Here is a 27493-nt window from a genome sequence, read left to right on the forward strand (position 1 = left end):
TCAGTTCATTGTCCGTCATTTTGTCGATTAGAGCCAGGTTTGATGAAATCAGAAATAGAAATTCTTAGACCTGAGCAAACAGGATCAGCATGAGAGGTCAGAGTATGCAACCTAGCAATTTGACAGGTTTAAATGGTTTTGGAACTTGTTTGAAACTAGTTTTAAACAAAGGCTTATCATCAGAATGGTGAGCATCCAGAGAAATAGAAATCCTCAATCTAGATTTAACTGGAATCACTGAAGTTCTCTCAGCTCCAGAACCTGTATTTAGAAAGGGTCCGTAGTTAAAGCCAAAAGCGGCAGAAAGATTAGAGCTTTGTGAGACAGAGATAACCTTAATAAGAATATAGGGTTGCTTTACAAATAACAGATACATAGAAGACATCAAAATAAAGTTTTCTCATGTTTTTTTCTATAAGCATTGGCAGTTCAAATGTTTTCTTATGCTTATTTCAGAGTTTGGTAAAAACTAAGGGTCTCTTCCTGTATCTGAAAGCATGGTTGTATCTGGTATAGAAAGCTCCTGATTTGAAATAACTAAGGTACGAGAACTATTGGAATTAAGTTAAAGAAAAACAGGTTTTCTCATATTTCATAAAAATTGATGGTTCAAAGGTCTTATGCTGTTAAGGGAATGTACATATTTGCATTCTGCATTAGATTGGAATATTTGGCCTAGAAAATCTTGTGTGTTGAAATAATTGACACATGAAAACAGGTTCAAAAAGTAATGGTTTAGTTTAAACATGAGTTTCTCGAGTTATAAAATTGGTTGCAAAATTTATCCTACCTGTGCTCTATTTGATCGCTTAGTCTTTTGGTACCTAAAATTTCTAAAATTACTAAGTAAAATAAATAAAGAGGTGGAGCGATGGCACAGCGGGTAGGGCGTTTGCCTTGCACGAAGCTGATGGGGCTCTATTCCTCCATCCCTCTTGGAGAACTCGGCAAGCTACCAAGAGTACCCCACTCCCACTGCAGAGCCTGGCAAGTTCCCCACGGCTTATTCGACATGCCAAAAACAGTAACACGAAGTCTCAAGGTGGAGACCTACTGGTGCAGGCTTGAGCAAGTCGATGAACAATGGACAGTGCTACAGTACTACAATGTTCCAACATCAGTCCCACTAGCAGTGTCAACTTCCCTCGCCAAATGTACTGAGGTTTCCTCTTATTCTCTTACCTGCTTTCTTGAGATGCACATTCTTAAATTTGGTAGTTGTAGTTTGGATCTCATGCTTACAGTACTATTGGGTTTGTCATTTACATATACATATATTTACATATATGTAAATAGGTATATTTGGGTTTTTTTTCTTTTTTTATTGAATCACCATGTGGAAAGTTACAAAGCTTTCAGGCTTAAGTCTCAGTTACATATATACATATACATATATGTATATTTGAATCATTTTTTTCAATGAATGTTTCTGTTTATCTGAGCTCATCTTTATGCAAATATTTAGAAAAAGGTATTGAGTGTGATTTGTCTTACACATCCCACTGCTTACATGAATCTAAGAAAAAAAATAAAAAAGAACATCAGTAAATATTCTGTGGGGTCATGGTTTTGGATGGATGACTTATCTCCACCCTTAACTTTATTCTGCCATATTCAATGAACGTAGTATCTTAGCAGAAGATCTGAATCTTTTGTCATTTCCTGTCTTGCTTCCTTTGTCCTGTGTTTTTTTTCCCTTGGTAATTGATATGGTTTGTATACCCTAAGAACTTCTGAGCACCAGGCACAGATTTTCACATCCAAAAATAAACAAATGAAGATGCTCCAGCCAATTCCACTGAGTGGGGATGCTCAGTACAATAAAGTGGGATGTAGCCACACAACAGGCATGTGTTAAGTTGATAAATGTGTCCCTGTACTGGTGCATTTGCTTCTATGCTACATTTGGCACAGAATACAAACCCTTCTCAACCTAGCAATTTTGATTCCTTCCATTAAAATGTCCATATTCATCCCTTTTGTTTTTTTTTGACCATCTGTGCTCAGTCTTCTACCATAAAATTCATAAATATCTTTGCTAAACTAGACAAATAATTTTTCCCTCAAGAAAGAGACCCTTTTAATTCCCAGAATCTTGTAAAACAACACAGAGCTAAGTTTCTACTCCCTCTAGACCTAGATTAGCAAGTGAATTGTGGGCAGTATTTTTGGAATACCATTGTTTCTAACCAATTTTATAATCTTTCAGAATTTACCTGCTGTAATAGCTCTCACTGTATCACTGTCTCACTGTCGTCCCATTGCTCATCAATTTGCTCGAGCGGGTGCCAGTGACATCTCATTCGTCCCTGTCTCATTCAGGGTCAGAGGAATGAGGCCCATTATTGTTACCGTTTTTGGCATATCGAATACGCCACAGGTAGCTTGCAGGGTCTGCCGTGCGAGATTCTGCATCAATTTCTTCTGGGAGCTTTGTCTTATAGTCTCTGGATCTTGGCCGTTTATGAGATTACATAGCATAGGGGGCTGTTTGTGGATGTGGCTGTCAAGCTACTGGAAAACAGGGGACCTGGATGGAGGGAGCCCAGTCTTCATCCAAGCAGGCCTGGAGATCGCAGCCATGGGTCCCACATACCTGGGTTCGTTTGTTGGTTCCTTCATAGGTGAGGCTTGTCCAAGCATGTGAAGAGTGGCCTTGAGTATGGCTGTGGCTGGGTTCTCGAGGTTTTCGGCTGCCAAGGCTCCGCTTGAGGTGGGGAGGGAAACTCAACCCGCCCCGGTCCGAGGTGCCCTAGTGAAGACAGCCTGGCGCGGGGGCATGAGATTCTGCTGGGAAGCAATGATACTGTCTAAAATGCTGCTCAATTTTTCTGGATTTCTTGTTTTAGCTGTAGAAATTAGCCAGTTCAAATGTTAATTTATGCTGTGTAATGTCTAACCCAGTTGGTGACAATATGTGGGAAAGGATTCCTGACATCCAGCAGGGACCCAACTGCCTCATCATTTGCAAAGCCAAAAATGTACTTCACAGGTTAATTGCTAGGAGTCATATTTCCCAGAAAAGTCATTATTTATCAAAACCAGTTTAATTGTTAATGTTCTCCTTACATCTCATATCTACCTAATTTACTGATATAAAAGGGTTCCAACAAAATCCCATAGCTAAAAGGGTTTTAGGAAAGTGGAAAATTTTGCTGAAAATCAAAAAAACACTGATCTGTGATCTATGAGAATTTGACTTGATTTCTTTCTGTCTTTTTGCCTCTATTTTGTGAGTTAGTTCGGAAAACTCTGACATCTTTTTGTTTCTCGCTTTCCTCTGTCTATAGGTTCTTGGCCTAGAACGCCTTACATGATTCTCTGATATAATTATTTATCTGAGTGTTCTCTTTAGAACTATGTAGAAGCTATATTTTTCTAATGGACAGAAGAATAGAAAAAAAGAGCGTTGTTGTTCCCTAAGTCTCTACTCCTCCCACTTCATGATTCCCTCTGTTCCTTTTGACTGGGCTCTCAGCTAATATTTATACCTAATAGCTCTCAGCCTAATATTTATACTTATTGTAGGATAACATTGGGTTTGTCCTTTTAGTCTTGCCATAGGGAACTTAGTTTACCTTAAAGCTATGTCCTTTCTGTTATGGACACAGGAAGACAGTTAATACTATGCTTTGTAACTTGGGAGCTGATTAACCTCAATAATATTTACTCCTGGGCTTCTGCTATCTCAACTCAGTTGCCCTTAGTTCCTAGCACCCCTAAAAGTAGGGTCCTGAAAAGGGATGGAATGAACCCAGGGCAAGCTGTGAGCTACCCTAACATCAAAGTGGGGCCAGGCCAAAGCGCCACAATACTCAACTATAAGTTGAAAACATGGTCATAGACAAATGCTGTCACGATCCAAAAGTGACGATGAGACTAGGACCCTGCTGGTGTTAGGAAGACTAACCTGACCTGGGGACTGTGGTCTAGAAAATATAGGGAGATGTCCTCAGAAAGAACCAAACTTTAAGTTTATATCTCTTACTGTGCTCATACAGAATGACATTGCTAGAAATATTTGAAGCAGATACTACAATTATTTAAGTGGATTACTAGGATTACTAGCTGAGAAGGAAGAAAGGGACACACTTTGACACACCATTGTTTGGACCCCATCCTTGAGTGGATCTCCTAGTAATCTGGAGTAATCTCCTTAGATGAGATTTTTGTTAATCTCCTGGAGGAGTGTTCTTACCCCTCTTTGTTGATTTGTTAATGTCAACCCACCTTTGTATCACCACCCTATGTGATTGCATTATATAAACTAAGACTTTGGGGGAAGAGAAGGAGACAGCAGAGGCAGAAGGGGAGACAGCAGAGACAGAATAAGAGGCAGCAGGACACAGATAGAGGCAGCAGGACAGAGACAGAAGAAGACACAGCAAGGAGAGGACAGAGGCAAGACACAGAAGCAGAGTTAAGACAGAAGCAAGGAGAAGAGACAGAAGCAGAGAGAGAAGACACAGAAACAGAGAGAGAGAGAGAGAGAGAGAGAGAGAGAGAGAGAGAGAGGTTGGAAGAGACCAGAAGAGTGACTACAGAGACAGAGATAGAGAGACAGACAGAAGAGAGCACAATGGCACACACAGAAGCAGAGAACAAGGAGGAGCCATCCCGATCTGATCTATACACAGCGGCTTGAGAGCACCAAACACGAATGGTGCATGCAAGAACTGCCCCAGAGCCGGAGAACAAAAGAACAGAACACAACACATCATCACCCCCTCCCGTGAGCGCACACATGCCTTTGTAATTTTTTACACTTATGATTTCAATGATACAGAAAATACTTTGAAAATAACACCTGGTAGTATTAGGATTAAATAAAAATAGTATTTACTTGTGGTGATGACGAACTTAACTTAAACTTTAACACTGGTTGGCATCTTAAAATTAGGGCTGGAAAGTTGGTATAGGAAGTAGACATTTGACTTGCATGCAGCAAACCCCATTTCAATCTCCAACATATATGTCCCCCAAATACCATTAGGAGTGACTGATCTTTGAGCACAGCTGGGTATGGCTCCATAGCAAAAATTAAACAGAAAAAAAAGCAATAAAACCCTAGCTTGGAGTTGATATAAAAGTTGAACTAACTATAGCATGAAAAACAGATGAGTTCCTCCTTTATTATTTTGTGCTTGTAAATACTGCAATTAAAATTATATTATTACTTTGAGACCCACTGACTATAATGAATATATCATCTAGACCTCAGAGGACACATAAGAGTGTGGATTAAATCCAGTATTATTTCAAGTAAGAATCAAGGCCAGTGTTGACTGAATGACCAATGGTAAGCAGCAGAGGGAGATTTGACCCTCATATACAGATGGAAGTAGCAGTCACCACAAAATAACTCATGGAAGAGACAATTTTATTTTGTTCTTTTTTACAGAGGGATAATTGCATTAAATAGTTTGACTGCATTTATAAATGTACTAAAAGAGAAATGTATTGGTTCAATATCTGGAGTGTGTGGTCTTCCTATTTAAAGATTATGGGGCTTCAAAAGGCACCTAGTCCAATATTTCTATTATTATTTGTCTTTGATGTCAACCACAGAATCTAACACTTGCATTCAGTTATATATACTCAAATTAATCATATATACTCAATATTTGTAGTAGGCAGAAACTCAAAATTACATTTTCCCTATTTAGGTGACTTTTACTATAATACTTAAATAGTAGTTATAAAATGACTAGGGAAGAGCCTCATGTGTGAAGGGACTGGCAGAGGAACCCAGGTGTGCAGGACCCGGGGTTGAGATCTCCAAGCTTGCTTGGATTGGGACTGAGCCTTCTCCATCCAAACTTCCCATTTTCCAGTAGCTTGGCAGCCACACTCACAAACTGCCCCCGGAGCCATGTAATCCCACCAACGGCCAACATTCAGAGACTATAAAACCAAGTTCCTGGAAGACATCTAATAGCCTTGTTCTCCCTCTCGAGAACCTGACAAGCTACCAAGAACCTATTGCCCACACGGGAGAGCCTTGCAAGCTCCCCATGGCATATTCATAACCCAAATACAGTAAAAGATATACACATACCTCTCAGAGAGCCCTGCAAGCTACCGAGAGTATCCTGCCCACACTGGAGAGCCTGGCAAGCTACCTGTGGTGTATTCAATATGCCAAAAATAACAATAGGTCTCATTCCCTTGACCCTGAAAGAGCCTATAATCATTGGGAAAGACGAGTAAGGAGAAGATGCTAAAATCTCAGGGCTGAGTGTAATAGAGACATTACTGGTGCCCATTCGAGTAAATCAACAAACAATGGGATGACAGTGATACAGTGATACAGTTATAAACTATATCAAAATAATTTTGCAATTGTGATAAAATCGACTATTATGCAATTTAATAATGACCATCATAGAAAGAGTAATATGACATTAAGGTCTCTGTCCAGTATCACTATATTTAAAAATGTTGCTTTCACGATGGGTAAACAGGCATTAATGCTTCAGTTATACTGGTGTTATGGGTAAGTGGTCACTGTCACTGTCACTGTTATTCTGTTGCTCATCGATTTGTTCGAGTGGGCACCAGTAACGTCTCTCATTGTGAGACTTATTGTTGCTCTCCTTGGCATATCCAGTACACCACGGGTAGCTTGTCGGGCTCTACCATGTGGGTAGATACTCTCGGTAGCCTGCCGGGCTCTCCGAGAGGGGCAGAGGAATCGAACATGGGTCTACGGCGTGAAAGGCGAACGCCCTACTGCTGTGCTATCACTCCAGCTCCCCCCCCCCATATTGGTAAGTGGTACAGCCATATATTCAAAACACAGACTCAACAAAATTGAAAACATTAGCTCTAAGTTGCAATCAATGACACTCTGTAATGTGCCTGTTGAATTGACAGGTGGGGCTGAGTGGGGAGGGAATATGGGACCACTGATGGATGAAGTTGACACCAATGTTGAAATAGTATATGCCTAAAACTCAACAATTAATACCTTGTAAATAACAGTTCTTTAATAAAACTTTTCAAAAATGTTGCTTCCAAAGGGTAGTAAAGTCAGTAATTTGTCAAACATATATCAAGAACACTAACAAGTTCTAGGAGATAGAAAGATTAGAATATGCTGTTTAAGATTGCCATTGTATAAGGGAAAACTTTCTTCTTGAGGAAAGCAGCAATTACTTTAAAAATCCATTTTTTAACTCTAAATACAGGATTCTAACATAGCTAAAAGCATTAGTTTTCATACTTCTCAGATTTTTCTAAGGTTTTTTGGAGAAAAAGAAGAAATTATCCCTTTGACACAAGTTTTTACACTTTAATCAATCACAATATGCTACTCTAAAAATTCAAAATCTTTCTCAAAAGCAAGGATTACTGGAATGGCATGATAAAATTAAGCTCTGCTAAAATACGATTAGTAAATTGGAACAAAGGCACCTTAAATAATGAATAACACTGACCTTTTGGTAGCTTTAGTCTTTTGGATATCTCTAGTGAAAATGGTGAATTTATTCCAATTCACCATTCAAACATGATAGGCCAGGAGAAATTAATAATTAACTGAATTCTTTGGAGATGGAAGTGCATTTCAAATTGAACACTTGAAATATAAAAATTGGAGGCATTTTTTTTACCCTGGTTACTCTTCAACTTAATAATTTTTATCACTGCTATCTGAAAATCTGTTAAAATAACCAAAACTCAAATTTCTAGATGTCCCTAGTAAACAAAACAGAGAGGGAAATATGTATGGTGACTGAACAGTTGAATGTTTTTATAAGTTGTGTCACCAAAAGATTGATTGCCTCCTTTGGGGTTTCTGTTGCATTGGAAACATAAGAATGATTGGTGGCGTGTGAAGCCCCAGTTTTGCTCTCTGGCACCACAAAGTGAAACAAAACAAAGCCAACAGAAAATGGTGATTAGTAGGAAGGTAGGGAAGGAACTCCTGCTTCCCTCATTGACTAGCAGTAGAAGCATTGTATTACTTTACATTGTTTGTTTGGGTTTTGTTTGATTTTGGCTTTTAAAATATCTTTTCCATATTCACTGTATCACTGTATCACTGTCATCCGTTGCTCATCGATTTACTCAAGAGGGCGCCAGTAACATCTCCATTGGTCCCAGCACTGAGATTTTAGCAGTCTCTCCTCACTCCTTTTCCCCAGTGATTGGAGGCTCTTTTCAGGGTCAGGGTAATGAGACCTGTTATTCCCCTGGTATATCGAATATGCCACGGGGAGTTTGGCAGGCTCTTCCTTGTGCGTGGGATACTCTCAGTAGCTTGCTGGGATCTGCAAGAGGCAATATATATATTGGAAATATATATATATACGTACATATATATACATATATATATTTCCATTTATGATGATGCATCGCAAGGCCTCAAAGCGGCTGCGTGGTCCAGAAGTATGTTCACTCATGCATGACGCTTGTCCCTAGTGTGTGGAAAGCACCCTGGAGCATGGTGGCGGTGGGGTAGTGGAGGTCACCCTGGAGCATGGTGGCGGTGGGGTAGTGGAGGTCCCTTAGGGGGGGAGGGCTCTCATCCACCCCCCTGGGGCACCCTGGTGCAGAGTCCGGTGCATGGTTATGGGGGGCCTCATTTTATGCTCCCTTCTGGGAGAAGCAGCCATGAGTTCTGGAGGTTGGCACCAATTATCTGCTGCCAGCAGGAGGTGGCTTATGGGTGTGACTCCTGGGTCACCAAAGATTGGGGGAAGCAGGCAGAGGATCTCTGCTCCCAGGTCCCATTGAGCTCAGAGTCCAAGATCACAAAGTTGTGCATTACCTGGGTTCTGTGGGACTTCGCTCATGCATGAGGCTGGGCCGCAGCGAGTGGAAAGCGGCCTGAAGCGTGGCAGCGGTGGGGTAGTGGAGGTTGGCTGCTGGTGGCTGCCGGGGCTGGGTCCTTTGGGGCAGGGAGGGCTCTCACCCGCGCCCCCTCTGGGGCACCCTTGGTGTGGAGTCCCTTTATTGTTATTTGTTTTAATCTATATTTTACATCATATGATTTTTGAATCCAACCTACCCATCGGCTATGGATACTTGTAGTACCAAAGCTATCGTAAGTTGTGAGCTAAGAAGAGGCCATTATTGGGATGTGGTATGAGATGGGAAAGGCCATTACTGGGATGTGGTAAGGATAAATGGAAGATTGACTATGTTAAACATTGCTCACAAGATCACAAGAGCTCTCATGATAAACTGTCAGGATGTTGTAAGCAATAGCCTATTCATTGTTTAGTTCTTGCATTGGAGACAAAGCCAGAAAAGTGGTTGAACTAAGAAAAAATTTTGATTGACATAAAATATTCTGGTGTTTATCACTGATAATGGCAGATGAAATAGAGAAAAAGAAAAATGAAGCGTGTAGCGTTTTTATGGGCTTTTGTAAAAAAAACTTTTAAAAATTCATTTGAATTTATGTTAGTGCTTCCTGAAAACAAGAAGATTGATAAATGAATATCTTAATTAAGTTACAGCTATTTTGAAATGACAATGCCATATATTTGATAAAATTATTGCTTGTCTTTTGAAGATTGCTACTCTATACAAAGTCCAAGATTAAAAATGGGAGAGAGATGAAAATTGAAAAATATGTCTCACAGAGTTACTGGAACACTGTAAATCATCTAATTTTGAATTTTTTAATTGTAAATTAGAAACTGGTGAAGGATTTGCAGCTATATTTGGGAAATTGTGAATTAAGTTTATATATTTACTGTTGTATGACCTAGGAAGGATATGTGAAGGGAGCAACCTAATTTAATCAACAGCTTTTAAAATTTCACCACTATGATGAAAGAAATATACATTTCAATTTAAGCAATGAAGATGCAATGCATTTGTTTGTTTGTTAGTTTTAGTTTCTAAGGGCCACACTTTGCGATGCACAGGGCTTACTCCTAACTCTGCACCTCCAGTTATGATCCCTGAGCACAGAGCCAGGTCTAAGCCTTGAGTGCTGCCATGTCTGGCTGAAAATAAAAAGACTAGAAAAATTAACATGATTAAGGTGAATGTGGAGTAAGTATAGCAACATGAGACAAAGTGGACTTTACAACACTGCACAGAACCAGAGATTAAAAGACATTACATTTCCTCAGTTAGTCAAGAACAGAGTAAGTCATCACTAATATTGCCCATTGGTCTTTGGAAACTGCAAGTTTACGCGTACAACTGTATGTTTTGAAAGCCAGTCTTTTAATGATGTCATTTTGTTTAAGATCGAGCAAGATTTTTCTTTTCTTATCACATTACAATGAAATGGTGTTGAATGAAACATTATCCAACACGCTATATAGAACATTATATTGTTCAACAAGATACATGTAACTCAATGTGTTGTAGCTAATAGTAGAACTTCAAACTGATTTACATAAATAAATTCATGATTACATGATGACCACAGCAGTATCTCTCAGCAAATGATAGAAAAAATAGGTTATAATTGTTGGTGGGTAAAAGTAGAGAGAGTAGATGAAAATTATCTGCCATAGAGGCAGGAAGTGGAGTTAGGGGACGGGACAGGGGTGTGGCAGGAGGGATAGTGGGGACAATGGTGGTGGAAAATGTATATACTGGAGGAGGAATGGGTGTTTGGTCATTTTATGACTGAAGCTCAATCATGAAAGCTTTGAAACTGTATCTCACAGTGATTCAATAAAATAAAATTTAAAAAAATAGAATGGGCTAAGAGAAAAAAATTGTTGTGAAAGCTACCATAGAAAACTATATAAAATTTATCAAAAAACAAAAATAGAAGTATAATTCGGTCTGACAACTCCATCAAAAAACATCAAACACCAGTTCTAAAAGATACATACACCAAATGTTTATTGCAATTCAGAACAGTCAAGATGTAAAAATATTTGCCCATTGATGGATTAATATAGAAAGATCATGAGGAGTATACAGATCTTTAAAAACAAATAAAAAGCTTCCATTTACAATAACATCTGTATATCAGGAAGAAATATTTGGAGAATGAGAGGGACAAATACTGAATGATTTCATTCATATGGGAAGTAAAGAAACAAATAAACAAGAATGCAAAGAAATGTAAATAAGCGGATAAACAGAACTAAATGGTTTATATTCTGACAACAAAATGATGATTATAGATGTGAAAGGGTCAGGTGGGGTAAAACAGGTAAAGGAAATTAATTATTTGCTGAAGATGGTAACTAGATATGGGGAGGAAGGTGTAATGTGGTATATATATATATATATTTATTAAGTTGTGGAGCTTTATTTCTGAACCATATTGGTGTTGCAAGCCAATGTTACCTTATTTCTTTAAGAAACCAATTTTTTTAAAAAAGGTAAAGATGTCATCAGATGTATAGAAAACTTGAACATCATTCTCAAGCAACTATAGCAAACTGTCACTTAAAGGACACTATACAAACACAGAAGACATATTCTTTCAAAATACACAAGGAGCAATAACCAAATTTCTGTATTTTGAAATATATTTTACCAAATTAAAATGACTAAAATGATGTTTTCTAAATACAATAATCAGAAGAAAATGGTACCTAGAAAAATCCTCACAGATTTGAGATCAAACATAATTTTAATAAACCCTGGATCAGAGAAAAAATGCAAAAGTCAATAAAAATAGTTTGAATTTCATAAAAATGAGACATGAGATGCTGCTAAAGCTATGCTTCAAGAGACACTTTATAGCATCAAATATTTACACTACAAAATTTTAAAAGGCCGTAGATTAATTAGTAGCGATTTAACCTTAAAACCTAGAAAAGCAAATATAACTAAACACAAAGAAGGAAGAAGATAATCTTAGCACCAGAATAAATGGGGTAAAAACAACAAAATAATACAATAAAAGCAATAAAAATTAAAAGTTAATCATTTATAAACAATAATTAGCTTGACAAATCTATATTCATTTTAGAAAAGAATGAGAAGAGAGCAAATAATGACTGGGAATTAAAGAGAGGCTTCAGCACAGTATCTACATATAGCCAATGATAGCAAGTAAGTTTTGTGAACTAATTCATATTAACAAATTTTGCAACTTATATAAAATAGTTAAATTCTTAAAATACACGAATTACTCAAGACATGAGATAACTTGAGTAGCAACCTACCTTTAAAAATAATTGAAGCTGTAGCTTCAGTTGAACCTTCCCATAAGAAATCCCAGATTGGGGCCGGAGCAATAGCATAGCAGGTAGGGTGTTTGCCTTGCACGCAGCCTACCTGTTTTCAATCCCCAGCATCCCATATGGTCCCCCTGGAGCACCACCAGGAGTAATTCCTGAGTGCAGAGCCAGGAGTCACCCCTGAGCATTGCTGGGTGTGACCCAAAAAGAAAAAAAAAATCCCAGATGGTTTTACTCAGGAATTCAATCAAATGCTTATGGGAGGAATAATGCATAATATATACAAACACTTTGAGAAAATAGAATACAAATTAAAAATCTTTACAAAATGCTAGCTGACTAATCCTTCTATATATAAACAGGATGACTTACGAGCAAGTGAGGCTTCTCCAAATAAAACATGTTTTAACATCCTGAAATCAACATATTTCACTTTTTTAGCACCATTTGAAAAATACAAAACCATGTATTCATCTTAATAAATACAAAAAAAATTTGATAAAGCTCAACATCCATACATTGAAATTCAATAAAAGTAGAAATAGCAGGAAATTTACAGAAACTGTTAAAGGTCATCTATTTGCAAGCAACAACTAACACCAGATTTGACAATGAAAATCTGAATGCTTTCTTCTAAGATAAAGAATAATACAAGGGTATTCACTCTTACAACTTCTTTTTCTAGTAATTTGGAATTCCCTCTCTGTGAAGCAAATAATAAATATCACTGTATCACTGCCATCCTGTCATCCCATTGATCATCGATTTACTCAAGTGGGTGCCAGTAACGTCTCCATTCATCCCAGCCCTGAGATTTTAGCAGCCTCTCCTTATTCATTTTTCCTAAGGATTGGAGGCTCTTTTCAGGGTCAGGGGAATGAGACCTGTTATTGTTACTGTGTTTGGTGTATGAATTTAATTGTAAATAAATGTCTTTTATCATGTGTATAATATAATAATCCATAGAGATCCTAAAGCAACTACAAAAGTACCTCTAGAATTAATGAGTTCAACAAAGTCACTGGATAGAAGATAAATGCAAAAATAAATGATTTAAACATAATAACAGAAAGAAACTAGAAAATTAAAATTTTAAACTTATACCATTTATAATAGCATTAAAACAGGAAGTACTTAGGGAGAAATCTAACAAAATATGTGTGACAAAGATATTAATAAAATTAATATTGCCTAGAAAAATCAAAGCAATTTTAAGTAATTGAAAAATCATTTATAAAATATCAGAAATCTTATAATTATTAAAATGTCAATTCTCCCATATTTGTTCTACAAATTTATATACGTCATTACAATACCAAGCATAATCTCAGCAGGTGATTACCTAGATACTGACAATTTAAAAATTCCTATGAATAATCAATAAATTTAAAAGAAAGTGAAGGACCATTTCATTAAAGTCTTATTATAAAACTTTAGTAATTAGGAAGAAATAGAAAAAGCATATATTTCTAAATTCAAACAAAATAGAGTTTTGAGGAAATGTATATGTGTTCATGCATTTGACTTTCACAAGGATATTTAAGATAATTAGAAAGGAAACAGCAGTCCTACTAAACAAATGATACTTAGATAATTTAATACACATATGCAAAATAATGAATTTTAACTTAGATTTGATGCTGTAGACAAAACATGGCTCAAAACTGACAACAATCTAGATATAATCACAAATCCATAAAACTAGGAGAAAATCTTTGTGACACACACAAAAGAAGACATAAGATGCAAAACACAAGTTGTCAATATTTAAAATAGCTACTCTTCAAACAATTCTGGACAGAGAATAAAATAAGTGAAAAACTAGAGAAATATTTGAAAAGGGTTTATTTGATAAAAATACAGTATACATTTATATAATAGAGTCCTAACTAATACAAAGAATGAACCACAGATATGCACCACCACTTGGAATCATTTAAAAGAGTCAGAACAAAATAATACCTTGTCAAATGGTTCCAGTTAAGTGACATTTCACGAAAAGCAAAACTTTAAAAAGGAAAATCAGTTTGGAAATTGTCATAGACTGGAATAGTGAGTGGCAGGGAGAATATTTATTTCCAAGAGAATAAAAGGGTATTGGGAGGTTGAAAAGAGATACATGATTGGAATATTCCAAATTGGTGGTGGGGAAATCATTAAACATATTGGCCAAAATGTACTGTATAATTCCTATTGCACAATGCCTTGTAGTTATTTCCTAGTATTGAAAATACTGGAAAGAGAGAGCAAGCAAGAGAAAACAATAAATATCAGGTCACTGTACTTCTCTTTACTAGGTAAAGAGACAACAGGCAAAAAAAAAAAAAATAAAAAGAGAAACATCTGACTGCAACAATTTCAACACTATCTAAGAGACCATGGCAGGAGCTAGTTTGAGGGTTTTCAATGTGGCATTCACTTTGTTAAGCATATCAAAAGTCCTATTGATAATTGAGGATTAAATTTGGCAATATTTTTAAAGCAATCGGAAACTTCCTGGCATAAAAAGAAAAGTGGTAGTATATTTGTTAGATAAATCAATCATATTAATTTTTAGGCTGCCACTTTGTTGTACAAGTGTATTGTTTCTAGGAGTCTTTTTTAGAGTCTCTAGCATTTTCTAAATATAGTATCATATCATTTGAAAATAGTGAGTTTGCCTTCTTACATTCCTATCTGTATACCCTGATATCTTTTTCTTGTCTAACTGCTATGGCAAATACTTCCAGTACATGAAAAAAAAAGTAGAAGTTTTGAGAGTAGGCAACTTTATCTTGAGCCTGATCTTAGAAGGAAGGCTTTCCGTTTTTCCCCATTAAGTATAATGTTTTCTGTGGGCTTGTGGTAAATGACCTTGACTAGGCTGAGGAAATTTCCTTCAGTTCCCATATTTTTGAGAGTTTTTTATCATGAATGTGTGCTGGATCTTGTCAAATGCCTTCTCTGCACCTATTCATAGCCATATAACTTTTATTTTGCCTTTTGTTAATATGGTATATTACATTGATTGACCTGTATATGTTAAACCATCCTTAGTGACTTTCCTATATGCGAATAATGAGTTTTTTTTTAATTGATTGAGGCACAATTGATAATTGTGCCTCAGAAAATCAAGTACCTCATGTCAACTTAACTAAGAAGGTGAAAGATCTACAAAAAGAAAACTAGAAAACACTACTTCAAGAAACAAAAGAGGGCAAGAAGAAATGGAAATACATCCCCTGCTCATGGGTAGAGAGCATTAATATCATCAAACCAACAATATTACCCAAAACATTGTATAGATTCAATGCTGTCTCTGTAAGAATATCATGACATTTTTCAAAGAAATACATTAAACTCTTGAAATTCATGAGGATCAATACTCTCCACCCTGAATAGCTGCAGCAATCCTTGAGAAAAAGAAGATGGGATATATCACTTTCCCTTACTTCATACTGTACTACAAAGTGGTAGTGATTAAAACTAGAATAAAGGCAGACCCTCAGATCAATGGAATCACTGTCACTCCGTTGCTCATCGCTTTGTTGGAGTGGGCACCAGTAACGTCTCTCATTGTGAGACTTATTGTTACTGTTTTTGGCATATCCAATACGCCACTGGTAGCTTGCCAGGCTCTGCCGTGCTGGCCAGGCTCTTCGACAGGGGTGAAGGAATCGAACACGGGTGGGCCACGTGAAAGGCGAATGCCCTACCACTGTACTATCACTCCAGCCAATCAGTGGAATAGAGTTGAATATCCTAAGACAGATCCTCAGTCATCTGATCAGTTAATATATGATAAAAGAGCAAAAAATACGAAGTGGAGCAAGGAAAGTCTCTTTAACAAATGGTGCTGGAAAAGCTGGTCAGCTACATGCACAAAAATGAACTCAGACCTCTTTCTAACAGAATGCACTAAACTCAAGTCAAAATGGATTAAAGACCTTGATATCAGATCTAAATCCATAAGGTACATAGATAAAAATGTAGGCAGAACTCTCCATGACATTGAAGATGAAGACATCTTTAAAAGTTCAACACTAGTGACCAAGCAAGTGGAAGCAAAGATAAGCAACTGGGGCTACATTAAATTAAGAAGCTTCTGGGGCCCGAGCGATAGTACAGTAGGTAAGGCATTTGCCTTGCATTCGGCTGACCCAGGTTCAATCCCCAGCATCCCACATGGTCCCCCAAGTACTGCCAGGAGTAATTCCGAGCGCAGAGCCAGGAATAACCTCTGAGCATCGCTGGGTGTGACTTAAAAAGAAAAAAAATCTAAATAAAATGCTTCTGTGCCTCAAAGGAAATGATCTAGGATACATTGAACATTTGAACAATTGAACAATTGAACATTCTTTATAGGTGAGAAGAATGTGGCTTTTCAAGACTGAGGATCCTGAGAAGGCTCACACAGGTGCCAGGCAGAAGAATGTGATTGGACAGCTACCTAACCCCCATCTTCAGTATTGTAACTCCAAAGGCAAAATGCATATTCAGATCCTTTGATAAACTTTCTGTCCTCTGAACTGACTGCTACATTAAGGAACTCTGCTGGTGCCAGAAATAGGAGCTTCTAGAAGGCCTGTTATGCTTTATCTTTCTTTTTCCATCCCATTTGGCTATGTTCAGTTTTTTCTCCTTTTTAAAACTCCTATTCCCTTCTCATAACTCATTGGCAGTATTTTCTTCACAGTTGAAAGATTATTTTCCTAAGCAAGTTATATGGATCACACCCCTTACCTGCCTACAATTCTCTGTTGGCTTGCTATTATCACTAAGATACAAATCCATTTTCAAACACAGAACATTTGTTGACTTTCACTTCTAACCTGATTTCCTGCTTGGTGCTCACAGCTCTGCTCACTCCACTATGCTAAATCATCACGTATCTGTAAGCAAAGCAAACCCTCTGTGCAGACAGGACTCTAAAATTGCAGCCTGGAGTTGGGCCTTTTGTGTGAGGTAGGAATGCTTTCATCTATTAGGTAAGAGTAACCGGAGACACCCAAGTAGATTAAACAAGTCCTAGTGTATTTTCTAAAGTTAAGAAGACTAAAAGTAGGAAGAGTCCTGGTACTGTTAGGCCACAGCAGTGTCAGACGGTGTTCTCTTCCTTGTCCTGTGCACTTTGCCACTGTTGCAGATACTTTCAGGAGTGAAATGTATATACTTGGAAATTGGCGACAAGGGAAACCACATTATAAGACTTGATTCGTTTACTTGGAAAGGTTGATATGTTTTTGTTTTTCTTTTCTTTTCTTTTCTTTTCTTTTCTTTTCTTTTCTTTTCTTTTCTTTTCTTTTCTTTTCTTTTCTTTTCTTTTCTTTTCTTTTCTTTTCTTTTTGCCTTTCCTTACAATTAATTGACATATTGAAATAACTGATGCCTAAGAGGATGACATTATTGGCGTAAATTTAAATCAGATAATTGGTTTAATTAAATACTTGCATATCCCATAGGGGTAGGATAAAGACCTTCTTGACTTAAAATCAGGGATCTTTGTAGGACTCAGGAATAAACAAGATCTTAAGAAAAAAGGAGTTGTCATAAATGGGAGTCTGCCATCCACTCAGCTTTTGCATTTATCCTGGTGCAACTAAGAAAGCAACTTCTCTATTCACTTCTCCCCATCTTGTCCCAAGGAGCATTAGTTATTTTGTCCTCTGTGCTACAAGAACACATAAATTTCTAATTCAGCAGTCATAGTTACAAATTCACATGATATTGTAATTTCTTTCTCCTGAATTATAGACTCTTAAAGAACAAGAATTTCAATTGGGTTTGTATCCTCAAAATATAGACTATAACAAGCTCAGAAAGTGTCTGGCAAATGTATTTGAACGTAACCTTGGAAAATTGGGACTGTGACCTAAAGAACCGGAAATCCTAGATTATTTTTAATCATTTGGTGTGACAACTCCATTGGTACATCACATACCATATACTGGATATACTTCTCAAAACTTTAAATCTTGAATCGAGCCCATGAGGTAGTACTTTTATTGTTTCTAATTTATAAATGAGAAATCTGGGATTGAGGAAGGTTAGATGACTTGTCCATAGACTCTATTTTCAAAGAGTAAGAGTCACTATGGATCATTACTTGATTTCTTGTCTATTATGGTGTGATCTGAAAAAAAGCCAAATCAGTCCTTGAACCACATGGACTTAAGTGTGTGTGTGTCCAGTTGTTTGCAGATGTTTTTTCTATCCATGCATTCAGTACTCATGAATTTAGTCAAACTCCCAAGTTTGGTTAAAGTTCATGATTTAAAACTCATATACAGACTACAAAAGATGAGAACATTTAAGATTTAGAGGTGTACTGTGTGTATGTCTGTATGTGTGTGTGTATGTGTGTGTGAATATAGGTTGGGATATTAAAACCAATCTGCTATGGATAATATGGAATAATTGTAGTTAAGTTTGTGGGGGAGGGAGGAATAATTAAAATTATGCACATATTTTGGTTCTAGGTCTTTAACCCTAACTCAGTGCTGTTCAAGAATCAATGTATTTAAATTCTCTGAACTTTAACCTTAGCCACAGTATTATTTTTTCTGTAGAAAAAAACCTGGTTAAATATTTCAGGATCATGTAGATTTCATAGAAATACTTACCTAAAGAAATATGAGATCTCATAAAGCCAACAGCTTTTATGGTCTTGTAATATAGTAATGTAATCTGAATCTCTAACCCCTACAATCAATCAAGCAACAAACTCACCAATATATATTTATTGTGTGCTTGCCAGATACTGGACACTAAAAATATGGTGATGATAAAAATGAGCCTGCTGAGAGAACTGAATATTAGAGAAATTATCTTAGAAATATATAACTGAAAATGATAATAATAAAACTTTTATTTATAATGCTTTTGATAGTGTGGGGTAGCTGCTAATTTAGATGGTTTTATTTTATCAGCTAGTAGGATAGTCATGAAGAATATACTAAGAGTGCATTATCAAAAGCAAATCCTGAATAATTATCAGCTCAGATGACATTGCCACTTGTAAAATCAAAAAGTTTAATTCATGGGAGCATATTGAATTGTATTTATGAAACATTTTCACTGAGAGTTTAAGATAGTATAAATCTCCTTTTTAAGATTTTTTTGTTTTATTCTTTAATTAGTGAATCACCATGAGAGTACAGATACAGATTCACACATTTTAGATCTTGTTTTTGCCTCATACAATGTTCACAAACACATCACTCCACCAGTGCCCATTCTCCAACACCAATAAACCCAGTATCCCTCCCTCTCCAATTCCATTTCCCCCCCACTCCACCCTGCCTCTGTGGCAGGGTATTCCCTTTTGATCTCTCTCTCTCTCTCCAATTGGGTGTTGTGGTTTGCAATAGGGGTATTGAATGGCCATTGTGTTCAGTCTCTACTCTACTTTCAGCACGCATCTCCCTTCCCGAGCGGGATCTCCAACCACATTTTATTTGGTTTTCCATTCTCCATCTGAGCTACCTTTTTTCCCAGGAAGTGAGACCAGCTTCCAAGCCATGGAGCCAACCTACTGATACTTATTTCTACTATTCTTGGATATTAGTCTCCTATTCTGTTATTTTATATTCCACAGATGAGTGCAATCTTTCTATTTTTGTCTCTCTCTTTCTGACTCATTTCACTTAGCATGATACTTTCCATGTTGATCCACTTATATGCAAAGTTCATGACTTCATCTTTTATAACAGCTGCATAGTATTCCATTGTATAGATGTACCAGAGTTTCTTTAACCAGTCATCTGTTCTCGGGCACTCGGGCTTTTTCCAGATTCTGGCTATTGTAAACAGTGCTGCGATGAACATATAAGTGCAGGAGTCATTTCGACTATATTTTTTTGCTTCTTTGGGGTATATTCCCAGTAGTGGTATTGCTGGGTCAAATGGGAGCTCAATTTCTAATTTTTTGAGAAGCGTCCATATTGTTTTACAGAAGGGCTGAACCAGTCGGCATTCCCACCAGCAGTGTAGAAGGGTCCCTTTCTCACCACATCCTCTCCAACAGCGGTTGCTTTTGTTCTTTTGGATGTGTGCTAGTCTCTGTTGTGTGAGGTAGTATCTCATGGTTGTTTTGATCTGCATCTCCCTGATGATTAGTGATGTAGAGCATTTTTTCATGTGCCATTTGGTCATTCGTATCTCTTCCTTGGGAAATTTCTTTTCATTTCTTTGCCCCATTTTCTGATGGGGTTGGATGTTTTCTTCTTGTAATGTTCAACCAGTGCCTTATATACCCTTGATATCAACCCCTTATCTGATGGGTATTGGGTGAATATCCTTTCCCATTCTGTAGACTGTCTTTGTATTCTGGTCACTGTATCTTTTGCGGTGCAGAAGCTTCTTAGTTTAATGTAGTCCCATTTGTTTATCTCTGTTTCTTCTTGGTTGGTCAGTTGCGTGTCATCTTTGAAGAAACCGTTCACTTCAATATCATGGAGGGTTGTGCCGACCTTGTCTTCAATGTACCTTATGGTTTGTGGTCTGATGTTGAGTTCTTTAATCCATTTTGATCTGATTTTTTTGCATGATGTCAGGTTGAGGTCTAAGCCCATTCTTTTGCATGTGGTTGTCCAGTTGTGCCAGCACCATTTGTTAAAGAGGCTTTACTTGCACCATTTCACATTTCTTGTTCCCTTATCAAAGATTAGATGGTCATACATTTGGGGTTGTGTGTAGGGATATTGCCATTAAATTTTCTTGGGATATTGGGATAGAGAAGGGACCATTATGACAAAGATAGTTGGAAATGATCACTCTGGATAGGAACTGCGTGCTGAAAGTAGGTAAAGGAACAAACCTGATAACCTCTCAATATCTATATTGCAAACCACAATGCCCAAATGGGTGGGGGAAGACATACACACACAAACACAGAAAGACAGAGAAAGAGTATGTGTGTGTGTGTGAGAGAGAAAGAGAGAGAGAGAGAGAGAGAGAGAGAGAGAGAGAGAGAGAGAGAGAAGGAAAGTGTCTGCCATAGAGTCATAGAGGCAGGCTGGAGGAAGGGTGTTGGTGAGAGGGAAACTGGGGTCAGTGGTGGTAGGAAATGGACACTGGTGCAAGGATGGGTGTTGAATCATTGTTTGACTGAAACTTGATTGTGAACAACTTTTTAACTCTGTATCTCATGGTGACTCAATTAAAAAAATAAAAATTAAAAAAAGAAACAAACAAAAAAGATTATTTGTACTGCCTGCCTGAGTGATCTTTATCACTTTCAAAGCATGGTCATGTGATGAACATTATTTCTCTGCCCTGCTCAGTCTGGACTGTTATGAGACCATTGCTGGAAGCATCAAAGATCTGGAGAACTTCAATTTTCTGTTGATGTGCTCTAATGAAATTTCTCCTTAGTTGATCTACTCTACCTTCTATTGCTACTCTTGCTCTCTGAACTTCCATAAAACCAGTGCTAATTGACAGTTCAAAGCCTCCCTTATACTGTTTACAATTTCAAGGAGATACTTGATGACTTAAATATATGTAGCAAAACCCGAAGCAAGAGGCTTATGTGATAGGTGACTTAGGTGAATTTACATAAGAACAATGACTGGGTTTTGCAGAAACAGATTATTGTGTTAGAATCCTGGAATTTGTCAGAACTTAGAATGTGTCTCAAATTGAGAAATCTGATTTAAATTTACCAAATAACCACACAAGAATCTGAAATACATAGCTGCAACTTATGAATTAACAATAAGAAATTTGTCAAACTCTAGCAATCCGTTGAACTTTAGAGTATTTTCTCTCAGGGAAAAGAAATATTTAGGAAGCCAGCCCAATGCTAAAAGATATGATCTGTATAATTACAAAAATTCCAATTAATTCTATTTCTTTACTATAATTTGAACCTATTTACTATTCATCTTACCTATCCACAAGTGTGATAGTGAATTTTTCCTGAAGTCCTTCAATGAGCATCCTGTTATAACAAATTCTTCTTATGACCAAACTTCATTGCCTTCAGACCGGTTAATATTCAGACCCTGTCAACCACTCAATCATCCATCTATAACTCTTCATGCACATTGACTAATTTCCTATAATGTACATGTTATGTCTCATGTCTCATTTTTTTAACATGTTGGTCACTATTTTTTGGTAACTATTTACTTCAAGGTCTCCTTTTCCCTGTAGCACTGTAGCACTGTCATCCCGTTGTTCATCGATTTGCTCAAGCAGGCACCAGTAATGTTTCCATTGTGAGATTAGTTGTTACTGTTTTTGGCATATTGAATATGCCACAGGTAGCTTCAGGCTCTTACGTGTGCCCAGGATACTCTCGGTAGCTTGCCAGGCTCTCTGAGAGGGATGGAGGAATCGAACCTGGGTCAGCTGCGTGCAAGGCAAATACCCTACTCGCTGTGCTATTGCTCCAGTCCTATTATGTAAAATGCTTACATAGGCTAACTCCTTACTCTTCTAAGAAGTCTTAACTCACTTTCAATCTTCTAGGTTTCTCTTGCTGTGTAATTGCATAGAAATGTCTTGAAATATTTAACATGTTTTATGCTGAACCACCTGGTTGAGAAAGCCTATAGTCATGTTATTCTTTGAATATTCTGTACAGGCAAAACCTATAACCAGTTCATTCAACACTATGTCCATGGAACTTAGTAGAACACATGAGATTCAATATATTCCAATCAACATTTTGTTGAACAAATGCACACAATATTGTCTTTATGATAAATTGTGCCTCTTTATGCTTGTTAAAGAACTTAGTATCTCACTTCTCATTGTCTTTCCTAGATCCAAAGTCCACATAATACTCAGATTATCCTTCAGGAAAGAAATCTTTGTTTTCCCTCAAGATAAAATGACCTGTATGCTATTTTACATATGTGATTGGCAGCAATAAACTTATAAAAAGATTTGTATTCTTGTTTCTAAGACAAGAGAAATATTGTTTCCCAAAGAACTTTTGGGTAAAATTACTGATATCTATTGAGAACTCATTCTGTATATAAATAATAAGGGGAGGATTTTATGTCACCTCTTGCCACATTTATCACTCACATAATGGTGGTAGAACTAATTCCTATTATTCTGAGGTAATGAAGAAAACGTTAATTAAAAAGAATAAGAACAATCTTGGGAAGGAAGTTACTTTAGCAAGAGAATGATTGGCTCTGGATCTTTCTTCATTGTTCCCTATTTTCAGTCCTGGATGACTTTGCCCTTCATTTTTAGAAAGAAAAATAAAGTATGTACCAGGTTTAAGAGTGAAACACAGTTATTTAATTTAACTGAGCTCTTAAAAAATCATTCAGAAAAGTTCTTAGCAATTTCCTGTGACACCAAACATAACCAAATTCTCATTTAAAAATAACTCTTTTTATTTCCCTCCAGGGCTATTTTCCAGTGTTAGGCAGAAGTACTTGTTTGTATTTAAAACTTTGAAAAGACATTTAAATATTCAGAAATATATGAAAATATAGTGTTCTTTAAACCCAGTTTCTGTGTTAATCAGACTTGGATGAAGTTGCATACATTTTTATTTTTTTTATTTAAAACACAGAATACCTTAAATTGTACTTTATTTTTAAAATTGGTTAAGATCCTGTGGTTAACAGTACTGTTAATAATGGTTGGGCTAGAGTGGTAGAACAGTGGGCAGAGCATTTGCCTTTTATGTATCTGTCCTGGGTTCATTTCCTGGCTCTTCACATGGTGCCCCAAGTCCTGCCAGGAGAGAGCCCTGCAAATATGGCCAGGAGTAAGGCCTGGGCACAGTCTCAAAAACAAACAAGCACAAATTCATCCCCCAAGGGCCCCAAAACTTCTCCCAATTCGTAGTGTGGGTCAGTGTATAAACTCTGGGGCGGCCAGGGGAGCGCCGGCGGCTCTCTCCCTCGCCATCCGGGTTGGGGGAGGTCTCGGGTTCCTCGCCCAGCGGGGCTGTCCGTGCCATGGGGCAGAAGGAGGAGGAAACGAGGGCCAGGTAGGTTGGTGGATCAGTTGCCATTTATTCCATTTTCCCCACATGCCTATTCCAATCTCTCTGAGCCCCCCATTCTAGTCTCACACGGCTCCTCACTCCTGTCTCCTTCCACTCCACTCGTCTCTCTGTGCTCCATCTTGCTCCCTGCTCTGTCTCCCAACAACTCCAACTCTCTCATCTCTCCCTGCCTGGCAAAATCAACATAAGAAAGCCCTTCCTGACTGCCCATCAGGCTCAAGGGTGGAAACAACACCCAGGGGTATTCCTGTTCTCCTAGCATCTTAATTAACATCTTAATAAGTTATTTTTTTTAATTTTTAAATTTATTTATTTTTAATTAGAGAATCACCGTGAGGGTACAGTTACAGATTTATACACTTTTGTGCTTATACTTCCCTCATACAAAGTTTGGGAACCCATCCCTTCACCAGTGCCCATTCTCCACCACCCGTAAACCCAGCGTCCCTCCCACCCTCCCCAATCCCATCTCCCCCCCACCCCACCCTGCCACTGTGGCAGGGCATTCCCTTCTGTTCTCTCTCTCTAATTAGCTGTTGTGGTTTGCAATAAAGGTGTTGAGTGGCCGCTGTGCTCAGTCTCTAGCCCTCATTCAGCCCGCAACTCCCTTCCCCCACATGGCCTTCGACTACAATGTAGTTGGTGATCGCTTCTCTGAGTTGACCTTTCCCCGGAACGTGGGGCCAGCCTCGAAGCCATGGAGTCAACCTCCTGGTACTTATTTCTACAGTTCTTGGGTGTTAGTCTCCCACTCTGTTATACTATATACCATAGATGAGTGCAATCTTTCTATGTCTGTCTCTCTCTTTCTGACTCATTTCGCTCAGCATGAAACTTTTCATGCCCATCCACTTAACTACAAAATTCTTGACCTCCTTTTTTCTAACAGCTGCATAGTATTCCATTGTATAGATGTACCAAAGTTTCCTCAACCAGTCATCCGTTCTGGGGCATTCAGGTTTTTTCCAGATTCTGGCTATTGTGAACAGTGCTGCGATGAACATACATGTGCAGATGTTGTTTCGATTGTAAATAAGTTATTTTTGTATGGGCACAGTAAGAGATACATTGAAGCTTATAGGGCAGCTGTCTCCTGTGACCATCTCGCCACAGACTCAGACTACAGTGCTCAAGCCAGATTAATCATTCCTAACCCTGGCAGGGTCCGAATCTAGTTATTACTTTTTGGATCATGACAGGATTTGTCCATGACCAAGCTCTTAACTTATAGTTAAGCATTATGGCACTTTGGCCAGGCCCATCTCAATGCCAGGGTAGCACATAGCTCACCGCTTGCCCTGGATCTGTCCCGTCCCTCATCGGGACCCTGCTTTTGGGGGTGCTAGGAAGTAAGGGCGACTGAGGCTTAAGTTGAGAGAACAGATGCCTGGGAAGTAGATATCACTGAGAGTCGATTAACTACCATGTTACAAAAGAATAGCATTTACTGTCTTCCTATGCCCATACAAAAAAAAAGTCATTGCTCTGAGCAAACTATGCAAAGGACTTACGGGGAAGAGGAAAACAATATTTACAAGTTAACAGAGCACAAAGAAGAAGTTACAAATAAACACAGAGGAATGGGAGCACTGTGATGCGAGTAACCCAAATAAACCTAAACTTCCTGTGGCAATGTTACCTTACAGATCAGTTCTCCCATTTTGTCACCTTTGGATCTTTGATGTTACCTTACTGTGTGTCCCTAATTCTCACATAAGTAACATACACATTTAACCCTCCTGTGATTTATAATAATGTATTCATTTTCCTCTCATATTTTAGGAGATCTGTGGGGTGACTTGTGTCTTATCCCAAGCTGTAGGCTGAAGGAGAAATCCCTAATTGGGACGTGCAGTTCTTATGGCAAAGAAATGCAAGAGGCTGCATCTAATCACACAATTACTTGGAAAGCTTTCCTTGAGACGGAGCACATGTCTCTCCATACTTCGCTGGCCAAAGTCAGTCATGCTCTAAGTCCAAAATCTGAGGGATAAGGACCTAGATATCTTACAACCAGGAACAAAGGGAATTATTAGGAGCAATAGCAGTGACATGATTGCTGTATATCCAGATTAAAACATTTTGGGCTGGAGCTGGAATTTTAGTACTTACATAATTTTATATTTCTAATGTTTATATTTTATATTTCATTAATGACTGTATTAAGTTTCATTAAGTAGGAAAACCATAAATTCTCGGGATAATTTAACTATTTAAGCTTCTCCCCTCCTTTTGCTATTACATTAATTATGGTCTAATGGAACCCTGTGTAAATTTCTTCTGGACTTAAATCCTTTATTTTGACTAGATGCCCAGAAAAATAACAACTGGATCAAAAAGTATAAATTTAGGGGCTGGAGCGATAGCACAGCAGGTAGGGCGTTTGCCTTGCATGAGGTCAATCCGAATTCGATTCCCAGCATCCCATATGGTCCCCCGAGCACCACCAGGAGTAATTCCTGAGTGCAAAGCCAGGAGTAACCCCTGAGCATTGCTGGGTGTGACCCAAAAAGAAAAAAAACCCTATAAATTTAGAGTTCATAAATTAGGTCCTTAAAATAATTTGAAAAATTTCTGTCCAAAATATTGGCAATAATTCTTCTGTCTATAGTACCTAAGGAGACTTATTTGCATTAAATGATATTATTCATGGCATGAAATATTTCTGAAACTATTTTCTATACCACTCATATTTTTCCACCTTTTTGTTGGTCTTTTGTTGTTGTTGTTAGACCCTTTTCTCTTCATGGGGCTAAAGTATGCATCGAATCATTAAATTTCCATTCTTTCTCTATTCTCATTTAGTAGAAGCTTGTGGAATGAAACACCACCAGATTTATCAACAATTGAAAGCTAAGCGGTTTCATAGAAACATTTTTTTTCACTGATGAACACAAGGTAGAACTGTTTTGTATCAGTAACTATTGAAAATAATATTTTCTCTTTTCCTGGTGTATAATATACTTATCTTTTGTATACTTTATTAGCATCATATCTTTGCTTTCCTTATCAAACATTAGCTATCTAATACTAATAATTCTTTTCAATAAAATAGATAAGGTCTATAATATGTTATTAAACGCTTAATTTATATGTTTTTACTTAGAAATGTTCATGTTTGGAGATAGGCCACACCCAGTAACCCAGCAGTGCTGAGGGGCTATTCCCAGCTCGAATTTCCGGGGTTACTCCTGGCTGTACACAGGGACCATATGGTGCCAGGGATCAAATCTGAGTTTTTCATATAACAAGCATATGCTCAGCCAGATGAGTTATCTCTCAAGTTACTTAAAATTTTTAATGCGTATATATATATTTAATTTTTTTCATTGTAATTTTCACAGTTGCTTTCACATTATAAATTTTTTCTCCTAAAGGACTAATGAATATTTGCTTCCATTTTTCTGTCATCTTT

The sequence above is a fragment of the Sorex araneus genome, chromosome 2 (genome assembly GCF_027595985.1).
Source record: "Sorex araneus isolate mSorAra2 chromosome 2, mSorAra2.pri, whole genome shotgun sequence".
Lineage (NCBI taxonomy): Eukaryota > Metazoa > Chordata > Mammalia > Eulipotyphla > Soricidae > Sorex > Sorex araneus.